At 35.0% G+C, this 6,000-nt stretch overlaps 2 non-coding genes across 2 annotated transcripts; both read right to left on the bottom strand.

Annotated features, from left to right (window-relative positions):
- Positions 1–3: 3 nt before the first annotated feature.
- LOC132625302 (small nucleolar RNA SNORD18) lies at positions 4–84 on the bottom strand. The gene has a single exon (XR_009576738.1). It is a non-coding gene; the product is annotated as a small nucleolar RNA SNORD18 (small nucleolar RNA).
- A 19-nt stretch (positions 85–103) lies between these two features.
- Positions 104–181, bottom strand: LOC132625364 (small nucleolar RNA Z199). Its single transcript, XR_009576800.1, has one exon. It is a non-coding gene; the product is annotated as a small nucleolar RNA Z199 (small nucleolar RNA).
- Between the last annotated feature and the right edge of the window lie 5,819 nt (positions 182–6,000).

Genomic DNA, 6,000 nt, shown 5'->3' on the forward strand with positions numbered 1-6,000 from the left:
TGGGAGATCAGAAGAGTAAAAAAGAAAGGGTTTATCAGTCACTGTTCAATCAGAAACACGGACCAATTTCGTTCATCACATCTCCCAAATACTATTAAAATGAAATCATCAGAGACTTAAATACTAAGAATCATGGAATTTACCATCATATTGTTGCAGTTATTTTCTCGTCATCTGATTTCGACTCAACAAAATACTGAGAGAATATTTAAAAAAAAAAAAACACAAATCTAATAGGTTGAAGGAAAAACAAGAAGAAGAAGAACCAAATAGAAGTGAAGCCTAAAGAAACAAGCAAGTACTATACTATGATTGTGCTACCGCGTGTTTATTTATAAGCTAATAGTAGTACCAGGTTTGAAACCCTAATTTTGTATCATTTTAAAGTGGGCTGGGCTAAGGGGCATCGAATCTTCTGGAACTTCAACATTGGGCCTACTTTGGTGAATGGGCTACGCAGCCCATAAACCCAATTCCTCGGGTACGTTACCTTTCATTTACAATTTCTTTTTACTCCTTCCGTTCCATCTTATTTGTCCTCCTTACTAAAATAGATTGTCCAAAATAGTTGATATTTTAAAATAATAATATATAATTAATTATTAGCTTCCACCTTTACACTTACTCATTAAATATGGAGAGAGATTAATGTAATGAAAAACAGAGTAGTATTAAATTGAGATGAAAGACTAAATAAGAATAATTTAGTCAAATTACTATTTTAGTTAATACTCCCTCTGTCCCATGTTAGTTGTCATGTTTCGCTTTTCAAGAATCAAGTTGACTAATTTTCAGAGCTAAATTAGATTAGATAAATTCAATATTTTAAAATTATAATTTAGATGTTCAAAAACTACATGAAAAGTACTACAAGTTGCAAATTTTTCTCATATCATTATGGTGAAAAAATACATCTCAAGATATTGTTCAAAGTTTATATAGTTTGACTTTTAAAAAGGAAAGTGGATAAATAATATGGAACGGGGGGAGTATTTTTTTAAAAGGCTTGAAAGAAAAAAAGCATGACAAGTAAAATGGATCGGATGGTGTATATTGTTCAGTTTAGCTAGATACTAATTAATGAGATATAATCCTTATGAGATAAAATGATCAATTTTGCGTACAACTGTCTTGTTTCCACCAGCATAAAATTGGTTCTAAGACGTGTGTAAAATCCAATTAGCTTGTAACTTATGCATATCATTATGGCATAATTAAGTTGGACTTAAAACTTTGAAAATTAATCTCTTGCTTTATGTTGGTCTAATAAGTGGAAACCGTATCAACGATAAGCCATTTTAGGATAGCTGTGCTTTGTCTCATTCATTTATTGCTAATCTCGAGCACACATAAATCATGCATTTTATATCAACTAGTTCTGGACACGTGTGTTCCATGCACATATCGTACAAGTCATTTAAAACTGCATTATAATGAGTACTCCAAACTTTTAAGTAGAAAAATATAAATTGAAAATGATTAATAATCAACCTATTTAAATGACTTCTTTTTTTATGACAAATGATTAGATATTCTCTGAACCTGTAAAATTGGAACAATCAAATTTAGTTTGGTAGTTAAAATGTATATAAGTCACATTTTTATGTTATTAGGTGTTACCATGCAATTAATGTATTCATATGTTACCTGATACTTCATTATAGACGATGTTCTTGGTGTATGTTCCATTTCGACTTTTTGGTTGGTCTGTCAGGACAAGAACTCTTGTTGGAGACATTGATATCCCTCTTGAAATCGTAGCACATACAATTGTCTGCGGGAGAAAATAATTTATTTCCCCGAAGGATTTTGGTGCTTGCAAAATTTTGATACTACAAGCTCTCACAGAATGCTACACTGGGATAAGAGAAGTATTCGAAATGCAAAAAGAAGTAATGGTAATTTTTCATATATAAACATCCAATCATGAAAAATGGTTATCAAAAAGATCCATCTGTAACGATTGAAAAAAGATTGAACTATCCTCACTTGAATAGGATGTCTAAAACTCACACTAACAATAACAAAAAACCTGAAATGCTACTCGAGAACTTTACAAAACTCAGAAGGCAAGAAAATAACAAATTATTTGACAACATGGCGAATTCTTGATCTCACAGAGACTAAATTCGTTCACAAAATGATAATTATTCCTAATCTCACCTTTCTGCCCTGTGAGTACATCCAAAGTACCCATATTGGCCATTGTATCTACAAATTTCTTACCCCACAAAAGGGTAAAGCGGTTTCACCAGAAATTTCTTTATTTTCGTAGTCGAACCTGAAATATTTGGTTAATTAATATCGGAGGGATCTCAACCATCCCACCTCTTTGTGGGCAAAAGAATGGCTAAAGCTATAACATGATGGACCAAAGCTTGAAGGCCACCATTCAACAATGTTTATCCTTATGAGAAATAGAAACACCTTGTACAATATTACTGCAAAAGAATATGAAAAGTGTAATTTATTTTAGAAAACGAAAGTAATCAAAGCATTATGTATTCTAAAAAATGTAATAGAATTGTGCCACAAAAGTTTCCAAAACCAAAAGAACTTTTTTTTTTCCATACGTGGTGCAAATGTTGTTTCTTTGCCGACAATTTTTTTATTCTAGCAAAAAAAGGAAGAAGGCAGAAATAATTTTTTTACATACCTGGTAAGTTTACAGCATAATATCCTAGCAAAAAAAAGAGCATGCTTCTAATATGACGAAAGATAAAAAGGGAAGAAGGCAAAAAGATTTTTTTTACATACCTGCTAAGTTTGCAGCTATGTTCTATTGTTTAAGTAATTTCATCAAATGGTGAAGGTTAGGCATATCCTTGATGCCCATTTATATAAGATGATTAATTAAGAAGAAGAATTTAACAAATCAGGTAAGATAATCCACCATTAGTTTGTCAACTAAAGAAAACCAAAACGTCTTGAAACGGAGGAAGTAAAAGCCTTCAGCTGCTATAATTCTTCTTTTATTAGTATCATTTAGTATTTAACAGGATTTCATCAAATCCCTTTAAACTATTAATGTTTTAATTATGAATAATTCATCCGTAAGCTGCTATAATTCTATATCCGTAGTAACTGTTTACAATTCAGTATAGCAATTATTTAGAATTTAAAAGGATTTCATTTAAATCCCATTAATAGAGATTAATGTTTTAATCTTCATAAATACTATCCCCCCAAAGAGGCTGCTGGACTTCTCTAGAGGTTGTGAATAACGTTTTTGGAGGAACTAAGTGTAAATAATTAAAGTGCTGTTGGATGATCTAATTCAGCCTTATGTGATTAAAATATTATTATTTGATTAAATATTTAATTAGATTTTGATTTAGTAAAGGGGTAAAATGGTAAAATGACTTTGAAGGTAGGACATTCCCACTTTTAATATAATATGGTATGATGATGAGTATACAATTTAGAATAAAAAAAGACATCATTTAACCCTTGAACTTGACACGAAAACTCATTTTAGCAACTAAACTTAAGTTGTATTTATATACCCCCTTAACAACTTTCATTTCAATCATTTTCCACCCTAAAAAAATAATACCACTCTCACAATGTGAGGTGTATTACACTCGCGCCACGTCAATGCCACATCATTGCCATGTCGTTGTCACATCATTGCCATATCAAAATTACCAACACTTCATTTTTTATTTTTATTTTATTATTTTTTCTCTTTCTCTTTCTTCTTCTTTCTCCTCATCCTCACCTTACTTTTAGCAACCACTACGCCGCTACTACCGCCGCCGCCGCCGCCACCACCGCAAAAAAAAATCATTATTATTATCAGTCCAAATTGGACAAACTGCCCTTAAAAAAAAATCATCACCATCATCTTTAACCCACACCCACCACCACCACCATCATCTCCCCACCAAATTTCATCAAATTCGTTCTCAAATTAGTCCTACTTACACTCAAATTCGTCCAAATTGATTGTTTTGATTGTTATTGTTGGCCATCATTAGTTTGGACGAAATGCCCTTAAAAGAAAAAAAATCACCCCCGCCATCTTTAACCCACATCCACAACCACCACCATCATCTCCCCCAACAAATTTCATTCAACTCCTTCTCAAATTAGTCCCACTTACACTTAAATTCGTCCAAATTGGCTGTTTTGGTTGTTATTGTTAGCCATTATTAGTATTATTATTTGCAAACCCATTTCTTCCATAACCATTATTCCATAACTTTATTTTTGAAAGAAAATCAAAATCAAAATCAAGAAACCAAAAAATGGTGAAAATGAAAAGAAAAGAATGATGAGAATTTAGAGAGAAAGAGGGATTTGTGAAGAAGAAGAAGGAGGAGGAGGAAGGTGGTGGGGGCGGGGCTGCGGCCGGGGGGGAGGGGCTGTGGAGTGAAGAAGAAGAAGCAGTTGGGGGCGGGGCTGTGGCGGGGGGGAGGGGCGTTGTGGAGTGGGAAGAAGAAGCAGCTGGGGGCGGGGCTGTGGGGGGGTGCTGTGGAGTGGGAAGAAGAAGCAGTTGGGGACGGAGCTGTGGCAGGGAGGGGGGTTGTGGAGTGGGAAGAAGATGGTGGGTGGGGCTGTGGAGTGGGAGGGGAATTGTGAAGAAGATGGTTTTTATTTTAATTTTATTTTTTAATTGTATAACCTTTATTTTATTTTTTATTTTTTAATAATATATATATATATATATATATATATATATAAGCAGGTCCATTTTTTTTGTGTTTCACTCTCTTAATTATTTTTTTTTTGATTTTTTTGTCACGTCAGCATTTGGGGTGGAAATAATTGAAATGAAAGTTGTTAAGGGGGGTATATAAATACAACTTAAGTTTAGTTGCTAAAGTGAGTTTTTGTGCCAAGTTCAGGGGTTAAATGATGTCTTTTCTCAAAAAATAAAAATCATCACTATCATCTTTAACCCACGCCCACCACCACCATCATCTCCCCACCAAATTTCATCAAATTCTTTCTCAAATTCGTCCAAATAGATTGTTTTGATTGTTATTGGTGGCCATTATTAGTTTGGACGAAATGCCCTTAAAAGAAAAAAAAAATCACCACCGTCTTTAACCCACATCTACAACCACCACTATCATCTCCCCCAACAAATTTCACCCAACTCCTTCTCAAATTAGTCCCACTTTGTAACGACCCAGCTAGGGGCCGCGATGGGTACCCGGGGCTAACCACCGAGCACCGCTCGCTCTGTCGCTCATTTTACTCACTTAATGCTCTTTTTATCATCTTTATACTCATAGCGGAGGAAAATCATATTTCGTATGAAAACATAAAATACTTTCATGTACATGTGCCCTTAGGCTATCAAAATAATATAGATATGTACAGTGGCGACCTCGTGAGACCATCTAACCCGCACTGCGTATGTACTAGCCTCTACTGGAGTGCTGAACATAGGGACGGGACAAGACCCCGTCGTGCCAAAAAAAATACATATACATGACTATATATACGCAAAAGAATAATCATAAGCACCTCCGGGACAATGGAGGGCTTCCAATTAGCTGACAGCTACTACGGATTTGGATCTAGCTCTCCTCCCTGTCTACTTGTGGGCATGAACACAGCGTCCAAAGAAAACGGACGTCAGTACGAATATTGTACTGAGTATGAGAGGCATAAACAATGAAGTAAGACAATGATATAAAGAAGATACTCATATGGAACATCAGAATCTAACTGCCAAGTATAAGAAAACAAATCATACTGTCTTACTCATGCTCATCATCATATCATATCATATATGCATCATGTATAAACTGCCCGTCCATATCGGATCGGTGTGATAATCATAACATGAGCCTGCGTCCAGGCCTCCCGCATCCGGGGTAACATCTCCTGTCGCCCACTAGTGGTGTCTGCCCATGCCATTTGGCTATGGTGTATCATATAGCTGCCCGCCTTGGCGGTGACTGCCCGGCCAAATAGGCGCGGTGTAATAGTAATATCACCATATGCTCATCACAATATGCTTAGCTTATCATAGTACATACATAA

The sequence above is a fragment of the Lycium barbarum genome, chromosome 12 (assembly GCF_019175385.1).
Source record: "Lycium barbarum isolate Lr01 chromosome 12, ASM1917538v2, whole genome shotgun sequence".
NCBI classification, from domain to species: domain Eukaryota; kingdom Viridiplantae; phylum Streptophyta; class Magnoliopsida; order Solanales; family Solanaceae; genus Lycium; species Lycium barbarum.